Below are 17,583 nucleotides of genomic sequence, written 5' to 3' on the forward strand. Positions count from 1 at the left end.
CAAACAACCCAATCCAAAAATGGGCAGAAGACCCAAACAGACATTTCTCCAAAGAAGATATACAGACTGCCAACAAACACATGGAAGGATGCTCAACATCACTAATGGTTAGAGCAATGTAAATCAAAACTATAATGAGGTATCACCCCACACCGGTCAGAATGGTCATCATCAAAAAGTCTACAAACAATAAATGCTAGAGAGGGTGTGGAGAAAAGGGAATGTTGGTGGAAATGTAAATTGATATAGCCACCATGGAGAACAGTATGGAGGTTCCTTAAAAAACTAAAAATGGAGCTACCATATGACCCTGAATCCCACTCCTGGGCATATATCCAGAGGAAAACATGATCTGAAAGGATACATGCACCACAATGTTCACTGCAGCACTGTGTACAATAGCCAAGACCTGGAAGCAACCTAAATATCCATCGACAGAGGAGTGGATAAAGGAGATGTGGTACATATATACAATGGAATATTACTCAGCCATAAAAAGAATGAAATAATGCCATTTGCAGCAATATGGATGGACCTAGAGATTGTCATAATGAGTGAAGTAAGCTGGACAAAGACAAATATATGGTATCATCTGTATGTGGAATCCGAAACAAAAATAAGATACAAATGAACTTATTTACAAAACAGAAATAGACCCACAGACATAGAAAACAAACTTATGGTTACCAAAGGGGAAGGGCGGGGGGCAGGGGGATAAATTAGGAGGATGGGATTAACATATACACACTACTATATGTAACTAGACAACCAACAAGGACATACTGTTTAGCACAGGGAACTATATGTAATAATTTGTAATAACCTATAAGGGAAAAGAATCTGCAAAAGAATGTGTGTGTGTGTGTGTGTATTTATATAACTGAATCACTGTGCTGTACACCTGAAACTAACAGGACAGTGTAAATCAACTATAATAAAAAAAAAATTGACATTTCCGGTAAGCGGCCTGAGGTGACCTCTAAAAATGGTTCACTGTTCACTTGACCCAGAAAAAACCCCACAAAATCATGCAAGTCAAGAGGTTCAAATCTTCACGTTCACTTTAAGAACACTCGTGAAACTGCCCAGGCCATTAAGGGTATGCATATCCAAAAAGCCACCAAGTATCTGAAGGATGTCACTTTAAAGAAGCAATGTGTGCCATTCTGTCATTACAATGGTGGAGTTGGTAGGTGTGCCCCGGCCAAACAGTGGGGCTGGACGCAGGGTCAGTGGCCCAAAAAGAGTGCTGAAGTTTTACTGCACATGCTCAAAAGTGCAGAGAGTAATGCTGAACTTAAGGGCTTAGATGTAGATTCTTTGGTCATTAACCACATCTAGGTGAACAAAGCCCCCAAGATGCGGCACCGGACTTACAGAGCTCATAGTCGGATCAACCCATACATGAGCTCTCCCTGCCACATTGAGATGATCCTTACTGAAAAAGAACAGATTGTTCCTAAACCAGAAGAGGAGGTTACCCAGAAGAAAAAGATATCCCAGAAGAAACTGAAGAAACAAAAACTTACGGCCTGGGAGTAAATGCTGCAAAAAATAAATGCAAATAAAAGTAAAAGCAGAAAAAAAAAAGGGACATCATTCAAGACCATGTACTCTGATCATAATAAAATTAAACTTGAAACTGTTAACAAAAATATACCCAGAAACACTACATGTCTGAAAACAAAGAAAAACCCTTATACATAATCCACAAAGCAAAGAAGAGATCACAATGGAAATTATTATTATTTTTTAAAATAAATTTATTATTTCATTTTTGGCTGTGTTGGGTCTTCATTGCTGTGCATGGGCTTTCTCTAATTGTGGAGAGCAGGGGCTACTCTTTATTGCAGTGTGCAGGCTCCTCATTGCAGTGGCTTCTCTTCTTGCAGAACATGGGGCTCTAGGCACGCAGGATTCAGCAGTCACAGCACGCGGGCTCAGTAGTTGCGACACACGGGACCCAGAGCTTGTGGGCTTCAGTAGTTGAGTTGCGGTGCGCAGGCTCTAAAGTGCAGGCTCAGTAGTTGTGGCACACGGGCTTAGTTGCTCCGTGGCACGCGGGGCCTTCCCGGATCAGGGATCGAACCCGTGTCCCCTGCACTGGCAGGTGGATTCTTAACCACTGTGCCACCAGGGGAGTCCCCACAATGGAAATTAAAATGCTTTGAACTGCATTAGAAAAATAACACACACTAAAACTTACAGGCAGATGAAGCAGTAGTTAGAAATTTATAACTCTAAATGCATATACATTAGAAAAGAAGGCTGAAAATTAATAAACTAAACATACATCTCAAGAACTTAGAAATGCAAAGAAAGTAGAAAATAATAAATATGTGAACATAAATTTCATTAAATAGAAAAAGCAAGCATACAATAGGTTAAAAAAGCCAAATTTTCAGTTTTAGAAGGCTAATAAAGTTGGTAAAATTCTCAGAAGTAGTTAAAAAAAATAAAGACCAAAATCAGAAATGAAAAAAAGGGGACGTTGCTACTCATCTTTCAGATATTAAAAAGATAAGAAAAGGGGATGGCACACTGGTTAAGAATCTGCCTGCCAGTGCAGGCGACACGGGTTCAATCCCTGGTCCTCATCTTTCAGATATTAAAAAGATAAGAAAAGGGGATGGCACACTGGTTAAGAATCTGCCTGCCAGTGCAGGCGACACGGGTTCGATCCCTGGTCCAGGAAGATCCCACATACTGTGGAACAACTGGGCCCATGTGCCACAACTACTGAAGCCCGCATGCCTAGAGCCTGTGCTCCACAACAAAAGAAGCCACTGCAATGAGAAGCTGACGCACCGCAATGAAGAGTAGATCCCGCTCGCCGCAACTAGAGAAAGCCCGTGCACAGCAACGAAGACCCAACGCAGCCAAAAATAAAATAACATTTTTTAAAAGAAGGTAACGAGAGGATATTATGAATACATTTATGTCAATACACTAGAAAAGTTAGATGAAATGGATAAAGTACTAGAAAACTGTAACTTACCAAAACTGACAAGAAAAATATCTGACTAGTCATAACTATTAAAAAATTAAATGTGCACATTGAAACTCCCCCACCTCCCTGTACACATAAACAAAACCAAAACCAAACAAACACCAGCACAGGTGGCTTCACTGGTCAATCCTTCCAAACAGTTAAAGGAAATTACACTAATTATTCAAGAGAAAGACAGAACATTCTCTAACTCATTTTATGATAGCAAATCTTGATATCAAAACTCAACAAAGAAAGTAAGCAAAAGGAAAAATTCAGATCAGTCTCACAGACTTAAGAACAAGATGCAAAAATTCTAAATAAAATATCAGCAATTTAAATCTAGCACCATATAAAATATAACAATAATAATAGATCAACAGATACAACATGTTCATGGATTGGAGGACTCAGTATTGCAAAGATGTCACTTTGATAGATATCTATAGATCAATAGAGTCAATAAATCTACTTAATATATAGATTCAATATCTATTAATTCAATAAAATCAAATAAAATTTGAATCTACAGATTCAATAATCTAGATTCAATACATTTTGAATAAATTTTTAAAAGGGTAATGTATATGAAAATGCATAAAAAGTGCTGAGACTAGCTTTTGAAAAAAAAGGTAACAGAAATTGCCTATCAGATACTGACTGATTAAAATGCCATAGTAATTAAGACAGTGTGGTAATGGTGTAAGAACAGACAAATACACCAATGAAACCGCCCAGTAACAATCCAAACACGTGTGCACTGAATTTATGACAAGGGTGGCAGTGCTAGGAAAAATCATCTTTCCAAAACATGGTGCTTGATTATTCAGGTATCCACAGGGAAAAAAATAAAACTGGATATACCACCTCACACCATACACAATAATCAACCAGATGGATTATAGACCTAAATGTGAAAGGCAAAACAATAGAAGAATATCTTCACAATGCTGGGGTGGAAAGACCTCTTAAATGTGGCGCAAAAAGCATCAACCATAAAAGACTGATAACCTTAACTATATTAAGTGAACTTCTAGTCATCAAGGGACACAGCCCAGATAGTGAAAAGGTTAACCACTGAGTGTTAGAAGATAATTGCAACACACATACTGATAGAGAGCCCTTACAGATCAGTAAGAAAAAGACAAACAACCTGTAGAAATGTGGGCAAGTACCCTCAGTGGGCACATCTCATAAATAACAGTGTTACTTGATCTCACTAATAATCAGGTAAATGTATATTGAACCATAATTAGTTACCCACCAGAACAGCTAAAATTAAATTCCGACTTCACTAAATATTGGTGAGGATATGGCATCCATGGGAACTCGTGTTTACTGCTGGAAGGGGTGTAAAACTACTACAGTTATTTTGGAAAATATTGATAGCTTGGCATTATCCACTATAGTTGAAAATAGGATGCCCAATGAACCAGCAGTTCCAGTTCTAGGAATATACTCAACAGAAATATATGTTCATGTGTACCAGTAAAAATACAGAAGGATGTTAATAGCATTTGTAACAGAAACTGAAAACAACCCAAACATTAATCAAGTGTCGAATGGATATTCCAATGTATTTCATACAATGGAATACATACAACAATGAAAATGAATGAACTAATGCTATAGGCAATAATGTAGGTAAATCTCAAGCCAAATATAAAGATATATTGTTTAGTTCAATTTGTATGATGTTCAAAGCCAGACTAAATTAAACTATAGTCTTAATGATGTATTTTGGTGGTAAAACCATACAGAAGAACTAAGTAGCAGTTACCATACAAATCAAGACAGTGATTACTTCTGCAGGGAGACATATGTTTATAAGTGGGAAGAGGCCATGAGGGGATTCTAGGATGCTGGTAATTGTCTATTTCTTGATCTGAGTAGTGGTTACATGAGTATTCACAGTACAATAACTTGTTCAGGTTTATATTTATGTTTAATGAATTTTTATAGCAGGTATATTATATTTCATAATAGAAAGTTACAATAATAGTTTTAGAAAATTTTATTATAATATTTTCCACAAAGTAGCAAGTGGTGGTCCAACAACAGGGATCTCCAACTATCAAGAAACCAGCTAGAACTCTTGCCGAGGAAAGCATAATGTAAGTCACTAGCATATGAAACATTTCATCTTCCATTAGTTGGAAGAAATAATGAAAGGAACTACTTTTTGGGAATTAATTCTGACACATAAGCATAAAATAGTAAAGTGGAAATGAAAACCATGAGAAAGCAACCTTGCCATCTTGGAGTTCATAATAGTTACAAAAAGGAATACTGGAAACAGTGATACTTTAGGGAAGTGAGTCAAGTTTAGAGAAAATACTTGTATGATGCCATAGCAGAGATTATATTTTAATAGGAAAACCTTTTTTAAAAGAGAGTTTCTAAAAAGTAAAAATTCTGACACTATAAAAAAAAAGTTAAAAGTTAATTGGATAAGGAAGAAAAGTGACATCTTAAAAAAATCCAATATGATTGGGTACGGTGTGCTGTAAGTTCAGAATTTTAAGATACTTGTTTAAAAAAAAAAAGGAATGAAAAGAAAGGCATGTAAACAAGGATGAATACAAAAGAGTGATGTGAAACGAGGAGAACTATGTAAGTAAGAGCCCAGAATGAGCAGAGGCTGGCGAAAAATGTTAAGAATAAAGAAGATTTTAAAAAATGCATGTAGGGCAAGAGGAACAAGAAAGAAGGTACAGGCCTACTGCTTGGGGCAGGTGGTATAATGTTAGCAGACAATACAGATAAAATAGTAAAGTGGAAATGAAAACCATGAGAAAGCAACCTTGCCATCTTGGAGTTCATAATAGTTACAAAAAGGAATACTGGAAACAGTGATACTTTAGGGAAGTGAGTCAAGTTTAGAGAAAATACTTGTATGATGCCATAGCAGAGATTATATTTTAATAGGAAAACCTTTTTTAAAAGAGAGTTTCTAAAAAGTAAAAATTCTGACACTATAAAAAAAAAGTTAAAAGTTAATTGGATAAGGAAGAAAAGTGACATCTTAAAAAAATCCAATATGATTGGGTACGGTGTGCTGTAAGTTCAGAATTTTAAGATACTTGTTTAAAAAAAAAAAGGAATGAAAAGAAAGGCATGTAAACAAGGATGAATACAAAAGAGTGATGTGAAACGAGGAGAACTATGTAAGTAAGAGCCCAGAATGAGCAGAGGCTGGCGAAAAATGTTAAGAACAATAAAGAAGATTTTAAAAAATGCATGTAGGGCAAGAAGAACAAGAAAGAAGGTACAGGCCTACTGCTTGGGGCAGGTGGTATAATGTTAGCAGACAATACAGAGAAAGCAGAACTACTTAACTCCTATTTTGCTTTTGATTTTCCATTAAGAAGAAATATTCAAAATTGAAAGGGGCATAAGAAACATGCTCAAAGGAAACTTGAAACATCTTACTGTAAGAATCTACACGGACTTTATGAAGGTGAGATTTGAGCCACTCCTGATGAATAATATTGAAAAAATAGAACGTACTAAATAGAAAGAATAAATCAGGAAAAGATAGAGGTGGAGTAGAAAGGTAGAAGACTTCTAAATACTGTATTTCGTCAATCTGAGGACACAACATCTTTCCCACATTTTAACATCTCTGAAATTGGAATGTATCTTAAAATAGATGGTTAAAAAAAAGCACTGTGCTATACTTAACTGGCAGCACTTTTCTCTCTTAGAGGTACACAAGATACTGGCGTATCTTACAAGTGATGGTACCTTAGATATAATTTCCTTCCTGAGGTTCTATAGTTCCAATCAGAGTAAAGGCATAGGTACTATAGGTATACTCTGCCAATCAGAGCAGAGGCATAGGTACTATACCTATTTTTAAAAAAGGGGGCAGGATCCTAAATCCTGATTAATCAGCCCACAAATATTTCATGGCAAAATTTAAGTTTAAATTCCTCTAAAGTCATAATAACCTAAAACAATTTACCTCCTAACAGCATTCATTTTGGAATCTACTCTTCTATCTTCTCTTCTGTTCTCTACCTGGCCTTGCTCTAATCTTTTCTTCTTTTTTCCTAACTTTTGTCTACTATCCTCACTTCTCCCTCTCTCCTCCTTGTTCCCTCTCTTTTCTATTGCGTCTCCCTTTAAAATTTTCTTTAAAAAAATTTAAAAGTAGCTCAAGTATTCTATATTTCTCCTAGTAAAATCATGGAAGTCACATTTTACTTCTACCAGTTCCATGTCTGACTTTCTTTGTATTTACGCTACCTATGGAACTGGGATAGACTCTCTGTAGAGCAGTATCTTTCCAAATGTGGTCTGACATCTACTGAATCAGAATCTTTAAGGTAAATCCCAGAAATCTGTGTTCTCAGCAAGCTCTGCATCACCACTGCTACAGAGACTAGGCTAACCAAGTTTCTATAAAAGCCAAGTTAATGTTCTTCATTGAATTATTACAGTAGTTACAATTTCAACTTGTTCACTGTTTCAAAATTTGACCACAAAATCTTTCTTATTCCTAATGATTTCTTATCTCAGAGAATAAAACTGTTAAACCTATTCTACTTGCAGTTTCAAAATGTAATAATAGATAGACTTCTGCTTCTGCAGAGTTTGTAGAACAGAGTACTGGAGAGGAGAGAGCTGTACAGAAAGAGAATGTTGGAGATATGCAGAAGGGTAACTTTCAAGTATTTGGCAAAGAACTGATCAGAACATGTATGTGAGGAAACTACCCAAGGCTGGAGGAAAAAAACCATCCCAAAAGATTAGAGGGAACAGTGCCCATCACTCATTCAAAGCTGGAAAGTGTCTGTTCCCTCCAGCTAAACTGGAAATACTCTTAATTCATAGGGCATTAGATAGAGCACTCAGAAAGGTTTTTACTTCAGTAGTGGGGAAATAATTAGCCCTACACAGGCACTGCTCCAATCAAGCTTAATAAATCATAAAAGTGAGGCCCAAAAGGATCAAACTGTTTCCAAGTAACTTAACTATATTCCAGAACAAAGCTCAAGAAGATTTATAGGCATATGAAAATATCTAGCATCCAGCCATGGAAAGGTAACCCAAGCAAAGACCACCAGACATACAAAGAGGGAGGAAAATACGGCTTATAATGAAGACAATAATCAATCAATTGAAACTGACCCAGAATTGACATAGACGTTAGAATTAGCAGAACATATTAAAACTATTATAATTGTATTCCATATGTTCAAAAAGTTAAGTAGAGAGATGGAAGATATTAAAATAAACCCAAATCAAAATTCTAGAGTTGAAAATTACAATATGAGATGAAAAATACACTGAATGGAATAACAGATTAGACACAGCTGCTGCTAAGACTAGTGAACATGAAGGCATAGAAAAAGAAACTATACAAAATGAAACACAAAGAGCAAACAGAATCCAAAAGAATTTAAAAGAGCATCTGTGAGCTGTGAGATAACTTCAAGTAGCATAGCATATGTGTAATTAGAGTCCCTGAAGAAGAAAGAGATTGGAGGGGACAGAAAAATATTTGAAGAAATAATGGCCAAAAATTTTCCAAATTTGATGCAAACTATAAAACAAGAGATCCAAGAAGCTCAATAAATTCGAAGCACAAGAAACATGAAGAAAACTCCACCAAGGTCCATAATAACCAAAGTGCTCAAAACCAGTGATAAAGGGAAAATGTAGAAGTACCCAGAGGAAAAAGACATATTACATACGGAGGAATAAAAATAAAAATAAAACAGATTTCTCATTGGAAATAATGCAACTGAAAAGACAGTTGAACAACATCTGTAAAGTACTGAAAGAAAAAACTCAATATAGAATTCTATATACAGAAAAATTCCTTTTGAAAACAGAGGCCAGATGAAGCCTTTTTAGATAGATACACAAAGGGATTTATCAACAGCAGAAACTGCACTCTAAGAAATGTAAAAGGAAGTCTTTCAGGATAAAGGAAAATTACACCACATGGAAATATGGGCTTACACAAAGGCATTAAGCACACCAAAAATGGAAATGACAGAGATAAATAGGTAAGATTTTCCCCCTTTAATATCTAAACCACTTGAAAAAGACAACTGACTGTTTAAACATTATTAAGTATATAACACATGTATAAGTAAAATACATGACAACAGTGGCATAAAGACTGGGAGGGGAGAAGAAGCATATTGTAAATTTCTTAAACATATGTGAAATAGTAGAATCTCACTTGAAGATAAACTATAATAAGAAGTATACTATAAACCTTAAAATAACCACTAAAAAAACAAAGAGTTATAGCCAGCAAGACAAGAAAGAAGACAAAATGGAATAAAAAAATACTGAATTAATTCAATATAAAACAGAAACATCATTAGTCAAATGAAAATTAAAACGACAATGAGATACCACTACAGACCTATTAGAATGGCTAAAATTAAAAAGGCTAACCATATTAAGTGTAGGCAAGGATATAAAGGAACTGGTGGGAATATAAAATGGTACAGTTATTTTGGAAAACAGCTTGGCAGTTCTTAGAAAGGTGAAGAATATGACCCAGTCATTCCATTCATAAGTATTTATCCAAGAGAAATGAAATCCTTTTTCCATACAAAGTCTTGTACTCAAATGTTCATAGTAGCCTTATTTGTAGTAGCCAAAAAATGGAAATACCCAAATGTTCATCAACAGATGAATGGATAAACAAACTGTGGTATATCCATACAACAGAGTATCTACTCAACAGTAAAAAGCCATGAAATACTGATACACATTACAACATGGATGAACCTCAAAATATACATGCAGAGTGAAAGAAACCAGACAAAAAAGAAGTACGTATTGTATGATTCTATTTATATAAAATTCTAGAAAATTCAAACTAATGTATAGTGACAAAAAGCAGGTCAATGGTTGCTTGAGTAGTGAGGGTGTATGTGCATGTGGGAGGATGTGGGAGGGAGAAGCCAGAAGGAAGGTTACAAATGGGTATAAGGAAACTTTTTGGGGCAATGGATATATTCATTATCTTGACTGTGGTGATGGGTTCACATTATCTTGATTGTGGTGATGGTGTCATGGTGTGTACATATGTCAAAACTTATCAAATTGTATACTTTATTATGTCAATTACACCTCAAGAAAGCTGTTTGGAAAAAAGCAGAAAGAAAACCACAAAACAATATCATATATTATTTATACATAGTTATGTGCACAAAAATGATAAATACTTAAAGCAAGGGAAAAGATTTCCTTCAGATGCAGACAGGAACAAAGTAAATGGAATCAAGGAAGGGTACACAAGGGACTTCAGGGGTATTTTTAAAGTTTTCTTCCAAAAAGGGGATGAAACTGTGGCAAAATGTTGAGTTGACAAAGTTGGGTGACGAGTGTTATATTATTTTTATTATTTCCTACATTTTTGTACATTTGAAGTGTGTGTGTGTGTGTGTGTGTATGTGTAATTTTTCAAAAAGGTACTTCAATGTTAAGGTTGTTGTCAGGGTAGTTCCTTATTCCTCTCTCACGCATTTCAGTTCAGAACCATTTCCTAGGGCTACAGAGAGTAGGTAAAAATATAACATACCAGGCCCCTGACATTCTGCACAAAATTGTCTGTACATGGGTGCTTCTGCATTTTTCTAAAAAGTAGACCCATAGTATCCTGATTATTATATTAGCCACCTACCTGGTATTCTTGCTTCAATCCTTGCTCCCTTAGAATCTACCCTTTTCATAATAGTCAAGGTGATCTTTTAAATCATATCAGGTTATCATCTGCTCAGAACCTTCCAAAGGTTTTCTATCCGAATTTGTTACAATACCCTGCAAGGCCTTCCGTAATCAGACCCAGCTGATCTCTCTGACCTCCTCCCCTGTGCTCACAATCAGCCACACTGACCTCCTTATTACTCCCTGAATATGCCACACATCCTCTCACCTCAGATTCTTCACACTTGATTTCCCTTCTACCTGGAGAAGTCTATTCCCGATGGTTTATGCCTTCACTTCCTTCAGGTCTTTGCTCAAATGTCATCAGAAACCTTCCATAACCACCCTATATAAAAGAACACTCATCACCTTCTGTGATTCTCTGTTCTTTTTAACCTGCTTTTGCTTTTATTTCAAGGTACTTATGGCCATCTAAATATTACATATTTATTTATTTAAAAAATGTCTCTGTTTTCTTCACTCCCACCCCCAGAATATAAGTTCAATAAGAAAAGAATTTTCTTCTGTTTTGCTTACAGCTATATTTCCAGTGTCTAGAACAGTATCTAGGATGTAGTAAATATTCAAATGTTTCTGTTCTTCTAATAATCAGGTCAGAAAGGAAGATATTATGCCAAGTTCTGAAAATCTGCAAAAATATCAAGTTTGATAAATGGTACTATAACCAAGGAAGTTAAAAAAAAAAAAAAGAAAGTATACCAACTCAGTAATTAAAAAGCTTTGCAGTATGCAAGCAGTAAACAGCAAACTATGGCCAAACTTTCAGTAAAGGTGACATCTCTCTCTTTTTAGTTTTGAAACTAAATTTAATAACTAGTTATGGCTTTTTCCCTTCTTCCAGAAATATCCTGAAATTTCTGTCTAAAGATTAAAAGATATATTTAAATGTATACTCATCCATACTGTAATTGTAAAAAGTAATTATTCTGAGTTAATTAAAATTCTGAAAAATGTCCAATTATGTATTTAATGATTAAAAGAAGAGAGGCTATGCATATATTTGCCTTTGTTAAATATTGATTTAAGGATTTCTAATATGTTTTTACAACATGTAATTTTAAGAGCAAATGTACACAGCAGAAAACATTTGGTATCATAATAATTAATCTAACTTCTTTACAAACACAGAGCACAAGTCCACTGGTAAACATTTAAACAACTTAGAGTAAACACATTCTAGATGTCATATAATTTATCATTAAGGACTCCAGAGTCATAACTATTTAATTAAAATAAATCTGGACTACTCCTTGCTTGTATTACCTAACTACTACACTAAGGTATTAATAGTAATGACTTCACACTTACTTCAAAATCAGAAAGCACCAAAAAGAATACATGTAGCTTAAAAAATATTAAATGAACCACCAAAAGGAATGAAAACCAAAGGAGAAAAGGGCCTCCATTCATTTACTCAACAAATATCTAATGAAGACCTACTATATAGGTATTAAGCACAGTATTCCTGAGAATATTCCTGGATTGTCTATCCATCTGAGTTAATAGTAAAAATAATTCCAGATTGGATCCCTGCCCTTCCACTTATGAAGGCCTTGTGCTTTAGACAAACACCGAAGTTTCTCTGTTCTTCAGCCTTCTTTTATCTGAAAAATAAGGATAACACAGCCCTTATCTAGCATCCAGATAGCTGGCACTCTTTCACTTACTGGTCTCTATAAAGTATTTGACAATTAGTCATATACTGACTTATATTAACATTTTACTAAAGCTTTAAATTATTATTTAAATATTTTATTTAACATTTCATGAATTCCCATCTAGGTAAGTTTCTTCAAAGCAGAAACCATGACACATTTTTCAGAATCCTCTATTATCAACTAGTATTATTACCATATGTTAACTGTTTGGGGAGAGGGACAGGGAGAGCTGAGTTTTAAAGAACATGTTTTGTACTTTTCTATGACAAGCAAAAAAAAATGGTAAAAAGTGATACAATTATAATGTGTTTTAAATTAAACTAACAAAAAGCCAGGAATCTTTTTAGCTTGATCTAGTAGTTAAAAATGGGAGTATCAAATCAAACTTACTCCAATTCCCCTGAGAGGAGCTGTGTAAGCAGTTTGCACACATGGTCAACAATCCTTACAACCATCCTGTCATACACAATGAAATTTTACTTTCAGAAAAAATATATATAAATAGCATTAAGAATTTTTTTGCAGAGGAAGCTGCTGTCATTTATAAGGTCTTCTTTAAAAGATAAATTTGGGACTTTCCTGGTGGCGCAGTGGTTAAGAATCCACCTGCCAATGCAGGGGACATGGGTTCGAGCCCTGGTCTGGGAAGATCCCACATGCCACGGAGCAACTAAGCCTGTATGCCCAACTACTGAGCCTGTGCTCTAGTTCCCATGAGCCACAACTACTAAGCCCACGCACCACAACTACTGAAGCCCACATGCCTATAGCCCATGATCCACAACAAGAGAAGCCACCGCAATGACAAGCCCGCGCACCTCAACGAAGAGTAGCCCCCACTCGCTACAGCTAGAGAAAGCCCAAGCACAGCAATGAAGAACCAATGCAGCCAAAAATAAATTAAAAAAAAAAACTCCTTAAAAGATAAATTTGAACAAGTTGCTTTATTAACTTTCTTTCAATAACCAGTGAGCCAGATTGAAAAAAAAACCACAAAGAATTGAAACAAGAAAGGAAAAATGGGTGCTATTGTAAGAGAAGAAAAATATCACCCTCCCCCCAAAAACCGTATTAATAGAAAGTGTAAAGGGACTTAGACCAATTATTAGAAATAATAAGTTTAAAGATAATTGGCCATAAGATCTATATATGAAAACTAACTATATTTCTATACACCACCCAAAGTTAGAAAACGTAATTTAAAAGGACAATGTTTAACACCTCCCCCAAACACACACACACACACACACACACAAACCCTAAAACAATAAAGTACTTAAGAACAGATTAATGAAATAGACTGAAATAGAGAAACAAAGTTAAGTGTAAGCCCTGTATTCCAGTCATCTGTTGCTGCATAACAAATTCCTCCAAAACTTAAAGGCCTAAAACCACCACTTAATTCTGCTAATGATTTTGTAGATCAGACATTTAGGAAGTCAGCTGAGGAGTTCTCACTTGGGGTCTCTCAGGCGGTTGAGTCAGATGTTGGCTGAAGCTACAGTCTTCTGAAGGTTCAACTGCATTGATGTCCAAGATGGCTCACTCATGTGCTGGCACCTGAGGCTGGAAATTTCTGAGCTCAGCTGTGGCTGTGGCTATCTCCCATGTGGGAGTCTTCAGATATTTGGACATTTCACATGATGGCTAAGTTCCCCCAGTGCAAGCATCCTCAGAGAACCAGTGGGAGCTATCTGGCCTTTTCTGATCTAGCCTCAGAAGTCTGGTGGCATTACTTCTGCCTCAGCTCAGATTCAAAGGGAGGAGAATTAGACTCCACTGTTGCTACTGTTTGTGGGGGAGTAGCAACGTCATACTGTAGAAGATGACGTAGGATGCAAGATACTTTGCAGGTATCTTTAAAATGTACAATCTACCACAATCTGTATGCAGAAAACTATAAAGATACACAAATAATAAAGAATACATAACCAAGTACAAGAATATCCCATATTCACAGGCAGGAAAACTGGACATTGTAAATATGTAATTTTTCTCTAAACAGATGGATAAATCTAATGCAATTCCCAAATTTCCAACAAGACTGTGTATGAACTTTGAAAAGCAGATTCCAAATTTTATATGGAAGGCTAAATGGCCAAGAATTGCCAAAACACTCCTGAAAAGGTAGAATAAGGTAATCGTATTATCCAACTAGATATCAAGCCTTATCACAAGACTGTCTTAACTAACATAGTGTGGACCTTGGTGGAGAAATAGACAAATTGACCAGTGGAATAGAAGAGAAAGACCGGAGACACACTTATGCATATATGGAATTGTGAGGTGTAAATAACACTGCAGAAACCAGTTAATAATGAGAGACAACTGGTTTTCCAAAAGAAATAACACAAAATTTTATTTATATCTATCTCATACCATCAATACCAGATGGATTAACAACTTAACTGTTAAAAGCAAAACATTTAAAACGTTCAACAGAAAATATAGGGAAATTATCTTCTTGATCTTAGGATATAGAACATTCCTTGAACAAGATACCAACAGCATGAGCCACAAGAGAAAACACTGATAAATTAGATAAAGACTGACACGTTTAAATTAAGAATCCCTTTTCAACAAAGACACTATACCAAAAGTAAAAAAATACTCCTTACTATACAAATCGAATAATGATAAATCTAGAAAATTTATAGTAACCATTCATGAAATTGTCTAAAAATAAGTTTTACACAAACTAGCAAAGAACAAGCCTATACAAAAAATTCAAGGCAGATATGAATAAAACTAAGCAAATACCTACATCTAACAAGTTTTGATCTCATTATTTTAATGGCACACATGAAGCTTTTATGCCAGATGGAGATCAATAATGTAAATAAATATATATATTTTTTAAATCAGTAAACAAACACTTTGACCATACCACTGTCTCAAGAAAATCATAAGTGATTTTTAATGACATGTTAAACAGTGAAGACGATAAGAAATGAAAGTCATAATAATCTCATTGATATTAACATGTATAGTACCATTCAATAAACTGCATCTTGCTGAGCACCTGGTACTGTGACATACACAATTAGTGGAGACATAGTCCCTGATCTTTAGGGCTATAATCTAGGTAGCAAGAAGTAAAATACACATATAGAGAGGCAAGTCAAATTTCCACCTAAGTCTCAAATCAATCTTTTTTTCTCAATCTTCACCATCTCTATAAAGACTCCTAAATGATTTTTTGCATTCATTTCATTCTATCCCAGTCTATTCACTATACTGCATCTATAATAAACTTTCTGAAATGTAAGAGGACCAGAGATGCATTTTTCAGTGAAAAAGACTATAGATTCACAAACACGAGAGAGGACCTTCAAGATGGCAGAGAGAAGTAAGACATGGAGATCACCTTCCTCCCCACAAATACATCAAAAATACATCTACATGTGGAACAACTCCTACAGAACACCTACTGAACACTGGCAAAAGACCTCAGATTTCCCAAAAGGCAAGAAACTCCCCAGTTACCTGGCCATGTGGCTGACAGGGTCTTGGTGTTCTGGCCGGGTGTCAGGCCTGAGCCTCTGAGGTGGGAGAGTTCAGGACATTGGACCACCAGAGGCCTCCCAGCCCCATGTAATATCAAACGGCGAGAGCTCTCCCAGAGAGCTCCATCTTAACACTAAGACTCAGCTCCACTCAACGACCAGCAAACTCCAGTGCTGGACACCCCATGCCAAACAATTAGCAAGGCAGGAACACAACCCCATCCATTAGCAGAGAGGCTCCCTAAAATCATAATAAGTTCACAGACACCCCAGAACACACCACCAGACGTGGTCCTGCCCACCAGAAAGACAAGAGCCAGCCTCATACACAGAACACAGGCACCAGGCCCCTCCACCAAGAAGCCTACACAACCCACTGAACCAACCTTACCCACTGGAGGCAGACACCAAAAACAACAGGAACTATGAACCTGCAGCCTGTGAAAAAGAGACCCCCAAACACAGGAAGTAAACCAAAATGAGAAGACAGAGAAACACACAGCAGATGATGAAGCAAAGTAAAAACCCACCAGACCAAACAAATGAAGAGGAAACAGGCAGTCTACCTGAAAACGATTTCAGAGTAATGAGAGTAAAGCTGATCCGAAATCTTGGAAGCAGAAAATACAAGAAACATTTAAAAAGCCCTAGAAGAAATAAACAGTAAACAAACAATGATGAACAACACAATAAATGAAATTAAAAATTCACCAGAAGGAATCAATAGCAGAATAACTGAAGCAGAAGAATGGATAAGTGACCTGGAAGATAAAATAGTGGAAATAACTACCACAGAGCAGAATAAAGAAAAAAGAATGAAAAGAATTAAGGACACTCTCAGAGGCCTCTGGGACAACATTAAATGCACCAACATTCGAATTATAGGGGTGTCAGAAGAAGAAGAGAAAAGAAAGGGACTGAAAATATTTGAAGAGATTACAGTTGAAAACTTACCAAATATGGGAAATGAAATAGTTAATTCCGGGAAGCACAGGAAGTCCTACGTAGGATAAATCCAAAGAGAAACACGCCAAGACACATATTAATCAAACCATCAAAAATTAAATACAAAGAAAAAATATTAAAAGCATCAAGGGAAAAACAAAAAATAACATACAAGGGAATCACCATAAGGTTAACAGCTGATCTTTCAGCAGAAACTGTGTAAGCAGAAGGGAGTGGCAGGACATATTTAAAGTGATGAAGGGGGAAAAGCTAAAACCAAGATTACTCTACCCAGCAAGGATTTCATTCAGATTTGACACAAAAATTAAAACCTTTACAGACAGGCAAAAGCTAAGAGAATTCAGCACCACCAAACCAGCTCTACAACAAATGCTAAAGGAACTTCTCTAGGCAGGAAACACAAGAGAAGGAAAAGACCTACAATAACAAACCCAAAACAATTAAGAAAATGGTAATAGGAAAATATCTATCAATAATTAACTTAAATGTAAATGGATTAAATGCCCCAACCAAAAGACACACACTGGCTGAATGGATACAAAAAAAGGACCCGAATATATGCTGTCTACAAGAGACCCACTTTAGACCTAGGGACACATACAGACTGAGAGTGAGGGGATGGAAAAGATATTCCAGGCAAATGAAATCAAAACAAAGCTGGAGTAGCAATTCTCATATCAGACAAAATAGACTTTAAAATAAAGACTATTACAAGAGACAAAGAAGGACACTACATAATGATCAAGGGATCAATCCAAGAAGA

General features: G+C 35.9%; 1 protein-coding gene and 1 pseudogene across 21 annotated transcripts in view; one reads left to right on the forward strand and one right to left on the reverse strand.

Moving 5' to 3' along the window:
- Positions 1 to 17,583, reverse strand: part of STX17 (syntaxin 17) — a 179,791-nt gene that overhangs the window by 130,689 nt on the left and 31,519 nt on the right. The gene's annotated exons all lie outside the window — the stretch shown is intronic.
- LOC112065506 (60S ribosomal protein L17-like) lies at positions 971 to 1,557 on the forward strand (annotated as a pseudogene).

Source organism: Physeter macrocephalus, chromosome 9, assembly GCF_002837175.3.
Source record: "Physeter macrocephalus isolate SW-GA chromosome 9, ASM283717v5, whole genome shotgun sequence".
In the NCBI taxonomy this organism is placed as follows: Eukaryota; Metazoa; Chordata; class Mammalia; order Artiodactyla; family Physeteridae; genus Physeter; species Physeter macrocephalus.